We start from the raw sequence: 13,833 nt of genomic DNA, 5'->3' as shown, positions 1-13,833 counted from the left end.
ATATATAACTGAAAATAATCTTTGGAGACACACGACCCAACCAAAATGGTATAACATTTTGTTTTTCACTAAATTTATCATCATATTATTACATTCATATATATCATTTTATATCACATATAATTTTATTCCATATACCATATCAATTAAAATGTTTCAATATTTAAATGGAATAAAAGTTATTATAGTCAACAATAGGCAAAAGTTCATTCGTGCAACATGAAATCATTTGTTTCTGTTTAATATTTTTGACCAATGTAATTTTTTATTTTCTTTATTATGTATTTTGTTGGGCTTTTCGTGGTCTGATTGCTTTATGACAATAAAAACGAGTTTTATTTCATTTTCTGCTCGACGTTTCGCTGGCTTTTTTCCAGCTTTTTCAAGAGCTTTTTATTGAAAATCTGGTAACAATTTAGGAGGAAATTTTAAAATTTTAATTACATTATTTTTCTATTGCAATTTAATTTTTTAACTTACAATATTTATTTATCATAATCATCTATTATTATTAATATTCAAAACTGGACTCCACAACACATAATTAATATAATAAAAATAAATAATTAAAATAAATAAATAAATCACAGTAAAAATTAAAGCTAAATCACAGGTGTCGTTACGTTATTGCAATGGAATACTGAAGATTCAGTCCAGTTTTTAATATTAATAATAATAGATAATTATGAAAAATAAATAATGTAAGTTAAAAAATTAAAGTGAAAAATAATGTAAAATTTTAAAATTTCCTCCTAAATTGTTACCAGATTTTCAATAAAAAGCTCTTGAAAAAGCTGGAAAAAAGCCAGCGAAACGTCGAGCAGAAAATGAAATAAAACTCGTTTTTATTGTCATAAAGCAATCTGACCACGAAAAGCCCAACAAAATACATAATAAAGAAAATGAAATCATTTGTTTTTCCATTTCATAGTACTTTTTCATTTTTTCCAAAGTGGTTTGTGCGTGGCCTGCTTTAATACTTAAATTGAATAGTCATTAATAGGCAAAACTTTATCCATTTTTGCTACAGAAAATCATTTTTTGAATAAAAAGTATTCATACTAGTTCATTCAGTTTGTAACACATCGAATATTCACCGGAGACCCTATAAAGTGTATATATTCTTGACCAAGGTAAAACTCTATGTCGATATAACCATGTCCGTCTGTTAAAATCAAGATACTGCTCGTAATTTTTAAGATAGAGCTTTGTAATTTGGTATAGAAGTTTCTACTACTCCTAGGATGTTTGGAAATAGGCTATATCGGTCCACGTTTTGATATAGCCCCCATAGAACGGTACCACCCGATTTTCGGCATTTTTTGCCTCATTATCACACTGAAATGACTGAAAATTTATTCTTCGTTGGGGGTATAAAACATTCCCCCAGATAGGTCCACGCCTTGGTATAGCCCCCATAGAACGGTACCTCCCTATTCCGGTATTTTAAAGGTTATGGCCTGAATAATCCACCGAAAAGGCTGAAATTTGGTATTTGGTCTTCATTTAAGGGTATGAAATTTATCGGTGTAGGTCCACGCCTTAGTAGAGCCCCCATAAAACGGTAACACCCGATTTTCGGTATTTCGAAGGGTTTAACCTCATTATCACACCGAAATGGCTGAAATTTAGTATTTAGTATTCATTTACACGTTCCATATTAAATTTATCGCTATAGGTCCACGCCTTCATATAGCCCCCATAGTACGGTACCTCCCGATTTTCCGTATTTTGAAGGTTTTAATCTCATTATCACACCGAAATGGCTGAAATTTGGTACATTGTCTTCGTTGGGGGTATAAAACTTTCTCCCAGTTCCATGTGAAATTTGTCGATATATATTTACGCATTAGTATAGTCCCCATAGAACGGTACCACCCGATTTTCGGTATTTTGAAGGTTTTAGCCTCATTATCAAACCGAATAGCCCCCATAGAACGGTACCTCTCTACTTCTGGTATTTCAAATGTTGTGACGTCAATATACCGCCGAAAGACTGAAATGTGTTATTTAGCCTTCAATGCGGTTATAAAATATTCCAGAAGAGAATTATCAGTATAGGTTCGCGTGTTCCTGTATCCCCCATCGAAGCGTACCTCTTGATTTTCGGTATTTTGAAGGTTTTACCGAAATATCGGAAATTTAGAATTTAGTCATCTTTGAGTCTAAAAACTTTCCCCCAGAAATGTGTAGGTATAGATCGACGTTTTGATATAGCACCCATGGAACGGTACCTCTCGGATTTCGGTATTTTGAAGGTTAGCCACATTGCTTTACCGAACTTGCTGAAGTTTGGTATTTAGTTTGCTTCATAAACGAAAGGAAACTAATTGTTCCATTTTACTTCAATACAACTCGTGGTGGAGGGTATGACAAGTTTGGCCTGGCCGAAATTAACCCTGTTTTTAATTGTTATCGAATCAACATATAATTAAGTTTATGTCTAATCTTAGGTAAAATCTTATCCAAATATGATACAGGGATGTGAGGTTGTAAAAAAGTCATAACCCTAATGCATACGTGTGTACAAATGTCTAACCATGCTGACTTTTAATTGTGCGAAACTGTTCTTGTATAAAGATGTGATGTACACGCATCTGGGCAGCATAGCTGGGTACTACGAGTCACGCCTGCAGTATTATGATTGGGCCAGTGGCGGAAAGCCAAGAAATAAATTTCAGAGGATGTATGACTTATGGCTGGAAAGGGCGCGTCTTTGGCGTCTTTTTAATATATACATTGATCTATGAGAACGTTAAAAGTACGAAATACACAAAATCAAAATGACGGGGGCGGGGGGTAGAACACATTATTTTTATTGTGTAAATGTATGAACATTCACTGAGAACACGAGTGCGTCGCTAAGAAAAAACCCAACTACTATAAAAGAACTAAAGAAATCCAGAATGAACCCTTTTGACCATTCTCGTAAAGGGAAGGGAACGCCTTCCTTCGCAGGTATTATAGCAGCAATCAAACAAGACATCCATTTTTGTAGTTGCATTTTGCAGTTGTAAGCTTTGTGTGGGAACGAAGGGGATGAATGTTACCAAGCTACGGTCCTGGCCGGCTTCAACATGGCAAAGTCCAGGACTTAATTTGGTCCCTCTCTTATCTCTAGTCTACACTGAGCTCCCCGTGGTGTCAACTTGGGAGCTGCTTTTAACACACTTTAAAGGTAGTGAGCTAACATGTGCCGCCCGTTCACCCTTAAGAATGATAAACACTTGGGATTGGGAGTCGGGTCAGTAACCCTCCCCTAGAAAAAAACATTCTACTATCAAAGAACGAAGTAAAAGAAGAAAATCCCAAACCGCAAACGGTTTAAGGACTATGATCTGTGGTATTTGGTATTTAGTCTTCGTTTAGGGCTTAAAACTTTCCATTTGAAATTTGACGGTATCGTCCCACGCTTCCATATAGCCCAATATTACGGTACCTCCAGACTTTCGGTATTTTGAAGGTTGTGTCCTCAATATTCAAACGAAATGATTGAAATTTGGCATTTAGTTTTCGCTGGGGTATACAACTTTCCACCTGAAATTTTTGGATATAGGTCCACGTACACATATGTATATCCCACCGAAATGGCTGAAATGTGGTATTCAGTCTTCGTTGGTGGTATAAAACTTTCCAACTGAAATTTGTCGGTATAGATCAACGCCTTCATACACGCAGAGAAAAAATATTTTTCGCTTTTGTTGGAACAAAAATATATGTTTTGGTTCCAAAAATGTATTTGTTTTGTTCAAACATTGTAATCCAAATCCAAAAATACCATCTTTTGTTCCAAACATAGAAAACAAAAACAACTTTCGAATTTCCGCAATATTGTTAAAATCGTTAACAATACCGATTGTAGGAACTATCATAATCTAATTTTGTTTACAAAAAGTATTATCAATACAGAAAACCAGCCCAGAAATTTTTGATTTGAGTGCATATACTTCTCATATACACTTTTCGCATAACTTGGATATAAATGGCGCGTATAATATTGCAATCATTGATGAACACAATACATGGTTTGCTGCATTGGCTGACAACAAAGACAAACAAAAAGCCACAAGAACCCACCACAACATAAGGAATAATTAAACACCATAACAAACATGAAAAGGAAAGAAGAATGAAACAAAACAGAAACAAATAAAAACAAGAGTCTCACAAGTACATACACACAAAAACAAAGGTAAAGGCAGCATGTCATACAAACAACACCACAACTCACCAAAATTGTTTTTTCAACACGGCATCGAATAGCGAGAGAAGAGAAACAAATTTTCGAAGAAAAGAGAGAAATATTGTTCAGTTGACACAAACTATTTTTGGATTTACAATACTACATGAGGAATCCAACAATATGTTAACAATACATATTTTGCTCTTGGAATATTGTTGGATCAAACATATTTTTTCTCTGCGTGTAGCCCCCATAGAACGGTACCTTCCGATTTTCGGTATTTTGGAGGCTGTGGCCTTAATATACAACTTTCCACCTGAAATTTGTCGGTATAGGTCGACGTCTATATATAGCCCCCATAAAATGGTACCTCTCGATTTTCGGTATTTTGAAGGTTGTAGTTGAAATTTGGTATTTACCCCCTGTTTTTGTAAAAAAAATCATTGTTCTCACACGAATTGTCAAAATTTTGTAGATCTATTTACACGCCTTAGCGCAAATGTGGAACGATGATTTTTGAATGAGGAATTCTTAACTATATATAGAACGGTCTGTATGTCATCTAGGGGCTGAGCTATGGATGCCCAAATTATTACGAATACAGACGAACGAACAAAAAATAGTTACAAAAACAGTGGGTTAGTGTTCGTTGGGGTATTAAACATTCTACATCAAACTTGTCTATATAGGTCAACGCATTCATATAGCCCCCAGAGGACGGTTGCTTCCGATTTTCGTTATTTAGAAGGTTGTGTATAAAATATTCCAGAACAGAATTCTCAGTATAGGTCCACGTATTCATATTGCACCCAGAGAAGCGTAGTTCTCTTTTGGACCAAAAAACTTTCCCCCAGAAATTTGTCAGTATAGTTTCACGTTTAGCCCCCACAGAACGGTAACTCCCAATTTTCGGTATTTCGAGGGTTTTAGTCAGATTATACTACAGGAATATGTAAAATTCGGTATGTTACCTTCGTTGGGGACGTACAGCATTCCTGCAATGAATTACCCCATAGATTTTCGGGAGGTTTGGGGTACAAAATTTTCCCGCTAAGAATGTTCGGTAAAGATCCACGTTTTGAAGCCCCTATATAATGTGCCGCTCGATTTTCGTCATTTTTATGGTGGCGGTCAAAGTTCACATTTTTATATTTTTTAGGTTTTAAGGATTTTGCTTGGAAGCGGCAAGCCTTGTCGAAATGGACTTAAGAAGCATTGAAAATCCTCTACAATCGTTTCTTTAGTCCCATTTCGATAGGACTTGCCGTTTCCAAGCTAAATCGTGAAAACCTAAAAAACCTTAAAAATGTGAACTTTGACCGCGATTTATTTCAAAATCCCTCCGGCGATTTTTTGTCCTTTTTGGATTTTTCTCATTTCTCTCAGGTGTAAGCACCTTTCATTTAAAGTTAGTTAAGGCGAACCCACAGTGGTGGCATTTACATGGGAAGGTGTGACAAAAATACTTCTAAATAATATATCGAACTGAAATTGTTTTCAATGGGTCATAGTGGCCTAAAAACACTCTAAGTAAAATATTGGGGCCTTAGGTTGCGTGGTTGCATGTAATGAATCATTCTGAATTAAAGTATTTTACTGTTACCAACACATTTTTCAACCGAATTTGCTGTAATCCGGTGCCACGAGTTTTTAATGCATAGTAAACCACCTCCCTGCGAAAAATTGTCAGTACGAGGGCAGTTCGGAAACGTCTTAGCCTAGCACAAAAAGCGCGTTATAAACAGAAAAAAGTTAAGTGTTTTGGAAACATCCATCTCTGTTATGAACACATGTTAAATTTTGTTTCGATCTGGCAACTCCTTCATATAGAAACAGGTGTTCAAAAAAGACGCATCCGCAATTTTTTTACAATGGAAAAATTAGAAATTCGTGCTGTCATTAAATATTTACATAAAAAAAGTTTATCGGGACAAGAAATTCATAATGATATGGTGAATGTGTTAGGTGAAAGTGCTCCTTCATATGCAACAGTAAAAAATTGGATTGCTGAATTTAAACGTGGTCGTACAAGCATTGAAGATGAACCACGCAGTGGACGTCCAAAAACAGCAACAACAACAGAAATTGTAGCCAAAGTGCACGATATGGTATTAAATGATAGACGAATAAAAGTGCGTGAAATTGCTAATATCATGGGCATCTCAAATGATCGAGTCCATTTAATTTTGTATGAAGAACTACAGATGAAAAAGCTTTCTGCAAGATGGGTGTCGCATTTGTTAACAGTCGATCAAAAACGCATAAGAATGAACATTTCTCAAGCTTCTTTGGATCGTTTTAAGCGAAATAAAATGGATTTTAAGCGTCGTTTCATAACTGTTGATGAGACATGGACAAGAGCAATCCAAACAGTGGACTGAAGCTGGAGGAAGGCAAAAACAATTCAATCGGCTGGTAAGGTTATGGCAACGGTTTTTTGGGACCTCAAAGGTATTTTATTGATTGACTATCTGCAAAAGGGTAAAACAATAAATTTAGAGTACTATTGCAACCTTTTGGATCAATTAAATGTACAAATTCGAGAAAAACGTCCTGGCTTACAACAAAAAAAAATCTTTCATCAAGACAACGCACCAGCGGACAAGAGTGTTTTAACAATGGCTAAAATCAACGAATTAAAGTACGAGTTGCTTGACCACCCACCTTATTCTCCTGATTTAGCTCCCAGTGACTTTTACTTGTTCCCAAATCTAAAAAAATTCCCTGCTGGTAAGCGTTTTACCTCAAATGAAGATGCAATTACAGTTGTAAACCACTATTTTGAAGACCTTGAGAAAAACTATTTTAATCAAGGGATAGAATTGCTAGAAAAGCGTTGGACTAAGTGTATTGAAGTTTCAGGAGATTATATTGAAAAATAAAAATATTTTTGAAAAACTAACTATTCTCTTTCTTTGATAGGCTAAGAAGTTTCCGAACTGCCCTCGTAGATAGACTTTTGATATAGCGCCCATGGAACGGCACCTCCTCAACTTCGGTATTTTGAAGGTTAGCCACATTGTTTTACCGAACTTGCTGAAATGTGGCATTTAGTTTTCTTCATAAACGAGGGAAACTAATTGTTCCATTTTACTTCAATACAACTCGTGGTGGAGGGTATGACAAGTTTGGCCTGTCCGAACTTAACGCTGTTTATAATTGTTATCGAATCACCTTATAATTAAGTTTTTATCTAATCTTAGGTAAAATCTTATCCAAATATGATAATGGAATATGAGGTTATAAAAAATTCATAGCCCTTATGTATACATGTGTAAAAATATATAACCATGCAGACTTTTAATTGGGCGACGCTGTTCTTTTATAAAATGAGAAGATGTGATGTACACACATCTGGGAAGCATAGCTGAGTACTACAAGACACGCGTAAGAACACATTATTTTTATTGTGTAAATGTATGAACATTGGTATTTAGTATTCGTTGAGGGCATAAACCTTTCCATTTGAAATTTAACGGTATAGTCTCACGCTACCATGTAGCCCATATTACGGTACCTCCCGACTTTCGGTATTTTGAAAGTTGTGTTTTTTGTGTTGTTGTGGCTGAAATGTGGTATTCAGTCTTCGTTGGTGGTATAAAACTTTAAAACTGAAATTTGTCAGTATAGATCAACGCCTTCATAGCCCCCATAGAACGATAACTCCCGATTTTCGGTATTTTGGAGGTTGTGAACTCAATATACCATTGAATTGGTTGAAATTTGGTATTTAGTCTTCGTTGGGGTATACAACATTCCACCTGAAATTTGTCGGTATATTTCAGAGCTCCGAATACTCGCTCTAATTCGCTCGAATTTCACTCGCGAGTGAAACTCTTCTTGCATTCGAGAAAGTTGAACGAACTCTTACCCCACCCTCAAATAAACTTGTCCCACCCCCACCAAAAAATATTTCCACGTCTATATATATAAAACGATACCTCTCGATTTTCGGTATTTTGAAGGTTGTGGTTGAAATTTGGTATTTAGTTTTCGTTGGGGTATTAAACATTCTACATCAAATTTGCCAATTTAGGTCAACGCCTTCATATAGCCCCCAGAGGACGGTTGCTCCCGATTTTCGGTATTTTGTCTTCGTTGGGGACATATAGCATTCCTGCAAAGAATTATCGGTAAACCCATAGAAGGTACCTCCCGATTTTCGGGAGGTTTGGGTTACACAATTTTCCCGCTGAGAATGTTCGGTAAAATCCACGTTTTGAAGCCCCTATATAATGTGCCACTCGATTTCCGACATTTTGATGGTCGCGATCAAGTTCATCGGCGAGCCTTATCGAAATGAAACTAAAGAAAATGTTGTAGCATTGAAAATCCACTACAATATTTTCTTTAGTCCCATTTCGATAGGACTTGCCGTTTCCAAGCAAAATCGTGAAAACCTAAAAATGCGAACTTTGATCGCGACCATCAAAATGACGAAAATCGGAAACCATCTGAATTCCGCAAACAAAATTTGACTTACATATGTATATGCATCACACTCAGTGTTGCCGACGATTTATCGTCATTTAGACGATTTTTTGGCCCAAAATTGAAAAATGACGATTTTATGGTCCAAAATGACGATTTTTCATGTAAGTCAGAATTGCATGAAATGAACGAAGATAACAATATTTTGAACAAAATTTCACGAACGATTTTAAGGAAAATTTTATGAGCTTTTTTAATGTTTTAGAGCAATTTCCAGATTTAAAAACACATCTGGAATACAGGTATTTTCATAGTTTTTGCCTCATCACGATTTACATCAGAATCGAATTGTTAATGGATGAAAATCACCCTTGAAAAGTTTTCGAGGTAAAATACTCCCTACTCTGCCACTGTAAGCGGTGAGTCGGTCTTGAATTAAAGTTTTTATCGATTTCCGACTGCCAAACAACCAAAATGTACGTGAACCGACAAACGTGGACGTTCACACTGTCAAGCAAGCGATATTTGAGCTAAGCTGTCATTCAAAACTGACAATTTTTACCCAGCTTTACCTTGCTGCATTACTGCAAACTCGATAAGCATAGGGAAAACTATCATCTTCAGAAAGCAGTTTTTATAGCGGTATCCAAGTGAGATTGGTTTAGATTTATTGCTGTGGGTTGTATACTTTATGTTGTCAGTCTCATTGACTAAACTGTCAGCGAAAAACTCGCATTAAACGGTAACCAAACCTAATTTTGCACCATGTTGACGATTTTCCAAAATTTGTTGACGATTTCCGATCAAAAACTGTGGGCAACGCTGATCACACTCCATTCACAGACGATTAATTGGCTCTTAATATTCGAAACAATCACAGGAACTTGATGTCTGCATTCGAGTTATATAAATCTAGTGCATAGTTTACTGTTCTAGTTCAAAAAAAGTGTGAGTAACGTCACACAAACTAACGTGTGATGTTACGTATACGCAATTTCTTAATACAAACAAACGCGAGTCCATTGAACTAAAAAAAGAACTAGGTCGTTCAAATGAACTAGACTTATACAACCCTAGTCTGTCTGCATGAATATAAACTCCTTTAGAACTAATCAGTCAATCAAGAATTACACATTGTATGTGAACTTCAAAATGACGTCTTCATTTAAAGTGGTCTGTCATAACATCAATAAAAGCTAAATAAAGCTAATACAATCAAAACATCTTTTACAACAAAGTCACCATAGCAATAAATCAAAAAAAAATCTATATATAAAACAACAACAAACATTTGTTTTGGTTTTGTTTTGAGCATGCTGTTTAGGTTCACGTAGGTCCAAATATTGTTACCAGTTTCTTTAAACTGTTTCTAATAGAAATTAGCGAAAGACCATTGGATAGCAAATGGTGATAACGCGGAAATGAACTTGACCTTTGATGGAAAATAACAGCACATTTTTGCTTCTTTGTCTCTTCTGCGTCTGTATGTATGTATGTTTTTATAATGATTCGAAGTCAAAGAAATTAGCATAACGAAACGAGATTGAAAGCAAAGCAAACGACAACCGCCATCGATCCGTACGTTGGACCCAGCATGTTTTGAGCGGCCGATGTGCATGCGTACCACCTGATAACCAAACATTCACACGAACCTACACAGAGATTTCGTGTGTGCGAACAACCGGCGTCAACGACATCAAGCTTCATTTAAAATCATAAAACGGTTACAAAGCCGAATCATAAATAAAATATCATAATTAATCAGTGCGGTAGGGTTTCTTTTTCTTTGCTATTTTTTATTATTGGGGGTTTCTCAGTGATTGACAAGAATAATAAAACATCATCAAAAATAAATCTTAAGAAAAAAACGTAGAAGAAGATGACGTGAAATAAAAATCGATTTTTAAGAAGTTTCAAGTACGAGTTTCCGGTATCTTCTTCTTTATCGTCGTCGTCGTCGTTTATTTAACAATGACCCAGTCATTCTTTTTTTATTATAATTTTGATCTCAAAAACAAGATTTCAGTTGTTGCCCATGATACCAATAAATTCTAAGCAGAGATTTTATTTAATTTCTACTCAAAACCTTAGCATAGATTCTGAGAAGCATACGACGTATGGAAACAAATTTTACAATTTGCTATCAATTCAAACCCACCAAACTTTATATGAAAGGTAACAATGAATATTACGACTCTGTGGAATAAAATGTAGGTCGTGGTAATACAGTGAACAGAATATGTAGGAGGGTTTCCATCCATAGGAGTTCTGTAATGGAACTCTATAGAACTTGTTTTATATTAATAGAGTATGTATATGGTATTATATCTAAAGAAGATATTCTACATATGGAAGAGCTGAAAACAGATCTTCTTTTGTAATTCCATTTGTAGGATGCCTCTGGAAGGCTTCATATATTTAGAAATCCTGTAAACGGTCTTCTATCTTTCTATCCTAGGGATAGAAATTGCCATTTAATTTTGCCACCATTTTTAATTTAAATGCAAGCGTTTTATTTGAGAGACTCCATCATAAGGAAGAATATACTTATTGAGGCTAAGCGACAAATTATTTTCTAGTTTTAAGTGCATTTATAAATAAAACACTGAAACTTAATTTTTTAATTATTTTTTATTTTTAACTTTTTAGTAAATACATTTTTTTGATCCATGAGAAGGCCATAAACAAATTACAGTCAATTGTGGCCGAAAATGTAGATAAAAACTTTAAAATGCCTGAAATCGAGTGGTATGGGGGCTACACCAAAATCTGACCCATGCCCAAAATTTTTGGTGCGGGAGTTTCTGTACAATTGGTAATTCGAAATGTCAAGTTACAGCCAATTCGGACAAGAACTGAAGAAAAAAACCCTCAAAACACCAGAAATTGGGTGGTACCGATATATGGGGGCTATAGAAAATAAGTAAAACCCAGCTCAAAAATTTGCGGGCATAACGATAGATAGGGCTTTTTATCACACAAGCATACGAAAAACATAATAACGCTGTAAACAGGGCCACTAGGAAAACCTTCGGTAAAAATGTCCAAAGGATCCTCGAACAGACCCTTACCCACACAAAAATGTTGAACATTTGTGTGGGTGGTACCACAAGGATTGGACAGATAGGGCCCAAATTTGAACATAAAGTAAGTTTCGAAAATATTTAGAGATCCAAAGTTTGGACCAAATCGGTTGCTACGTCAATGAGAAATCGCGCGTACCCTTTTAGCGAATATTTTTGAACTTTTGTGCGAGAGGTATCGGAAGAAGTGGACCTATAAGCACCACCTTCGAATTTCATCTAATATTCGAACGCAGTATTCGGTTCGAGCACTCCAGCCACTAGGGGTTTTTTCTTACAACTTTTGAGCTGTTTTCTAAAGGAGTATGGACTTACCCCTGAAAAAACTTTAATGTTGTAATTGAGGCAGCGAATGCAAGTTGCATCAACAAAAATCAAAGCGATTCGAGAGCAGGTCCTAAACCGAACTTTTCTGAAATTTTGTGTGGGAGGTACACGAAGGAGTGGACCGATTGAGTCCATATTTGAACCTCATCTAAGTCTGGTAGAAATTTCACGATGTGCAAATTACGGACCAAATCGGATACTTCCTTTAAGAGTTATCGTGCGCACAAATTTTCCGAACATTTCCGAACTTTTGTGGGGGAGGTACCGGAGGGAGTGGACCGATATAACCGATCTTCGAACTTAAACTACGTTTGGACAGAATATTACGAAAGCCAAATTTTGGACCGAATCGGTTGATCCGTTCGAGAGTAATCGTGCGCTCCAGCCAGACAGACAGACATGGCTAAATCAACTCCAAATTGTCTGAAACACATTTCGTCCAAACATACTTGGGGTCTAAAACCATTATTTCGATGAGGCACATTTTGCCCGTATTTTGCCTGTTCCAGAACCTGGAAGAAGCTGCTGTTTTTTACTACGAAAACATTTTTTCCTTTTGGTCTGTTCCACAACTACAAGAATCTACTAATTTTTACTACTTTTTCCGATAACATAAAGGAAAAAATGTTATCGTAGTAAAATATAGTAGCTTCTTGCAGGTTCTGTTTAGTATAAATCTAGTAACTCATTTTTAACACAGTTGCAGTTGACCAATTGAACTAAAGCTTTGCACACTTTTCAGATATGGATGACAATACATGATTGTGACACCAATATGGGTCCATTTTTTTCTATAGCCCCCATATTACGGTACCACCCGATTTCAGGTATTTTGAGAATTTTATCTTCATTCTCAGCCCGAATTGGTTGTAACTTGGCATTTGGAGTTTCCAATGGTACAGAATCTTACCCACCAACAATTGTGGACATAGGTCCAGGTTTTGGTATAGCCCCCATATATCGGTACCCGATATCAGGCATTTTAAAGTTTTTATCTACACTTTCGGCCAACATTGGCTGTAATTTGGTTATGGGGTTCTCAGTGGTAACAAATTTTTATTTACTAAAAAGTTAAAAAAAATAATTAAAAAATAAGCAACAGTGTTTTATTTATAAATGCACTGAACGCCAGAAAATAACTTTTCGCTTAGCATCAAGTTGTATATTCTTCTTTGTGATGGAATCTCTCAAATAAAACGCTTGCATTTAAATTAAAATGGTGACAAAATTAAGTGGCAAGCGTTTTATTTGAGAGATTATGAAGAAGAATATACTATGTACTTGATGCTAGGCGAAAAAATATTTTCTAGCATTTAGTGCATTTATTAATAAAACAATGTAGCTTAATTTTTAAATTATTTCATGTACCATAACCAAATTCTTGCCAGTCACTAAATTTTAGTGGTTGTTTCTTTATTTTTTTCTACCTACCCCAACAATACACAATTTTGCCCTCAAAAAAAGATTTGTTCACGGAATAATTCTATCAGGGTATTTGTTTGCCGTCATTTGCTTTGCAGTTATTTTAAAAATTGTATTTCAATGTCAAATTTACGTCAAATGTTGATGTCCACCGTACCAAAGATTTCTTATTCACTTTGTATTTGTTGATGGCTAAGTAGTTTAGCTGTGGCTAAGCAAAGCATACTTACCTGGCGTAGGGGTTACCGTGATCATGAAGGCGGTTCCCCCGGAGTGAGGCTTGGCCATTGCACTTTCGGTTGAGTTGACCTCCGCGATTATTCCTAATGTGAATAACTCGTGCGTGTAATTTTTGTTAGCCGGGAATGGCGTTCGCGCCGTCCCGAC

At 35.8% G+C, this 13,833-nt stretch overlaps 1 non-coding gene across 1 annotated transcript; it reads left to right on the top strand.

Annotated features, from left to right (window-relative positions):
- The first annotated feature begins 13,668 nt into the window (after positions 1–13,668).
- On the top strand, positions 13,669–13,833 carry LOC141391592 (U1 spliceosomal RNA). Its single transcript, XR_012409680.1, has one exon. It is a non-coding gene; the product is annotated as a U1 spliceosomal RNA (small nuclear RNA).

Source organism: Musca autumnalis, unplaced genomic scaffold (genome assembly GCF_047663935.1).
Source record: "Musca autumnalis isolate F117 unplaced genomic scaffold, ASM4766393v1 scaffold_1, whole genome shotgun sequence".
Taxonomy (NCBI): Eukaryota; Metazoa; Arthropoda; class Insecta; order Diptera; family Muscidae; genus Musca; species Musca autumnalis.
Note: the sequence above shows the minus strand (reverse complement) of the source record. Positions and strands in the feature narration are given on the sequence as shown.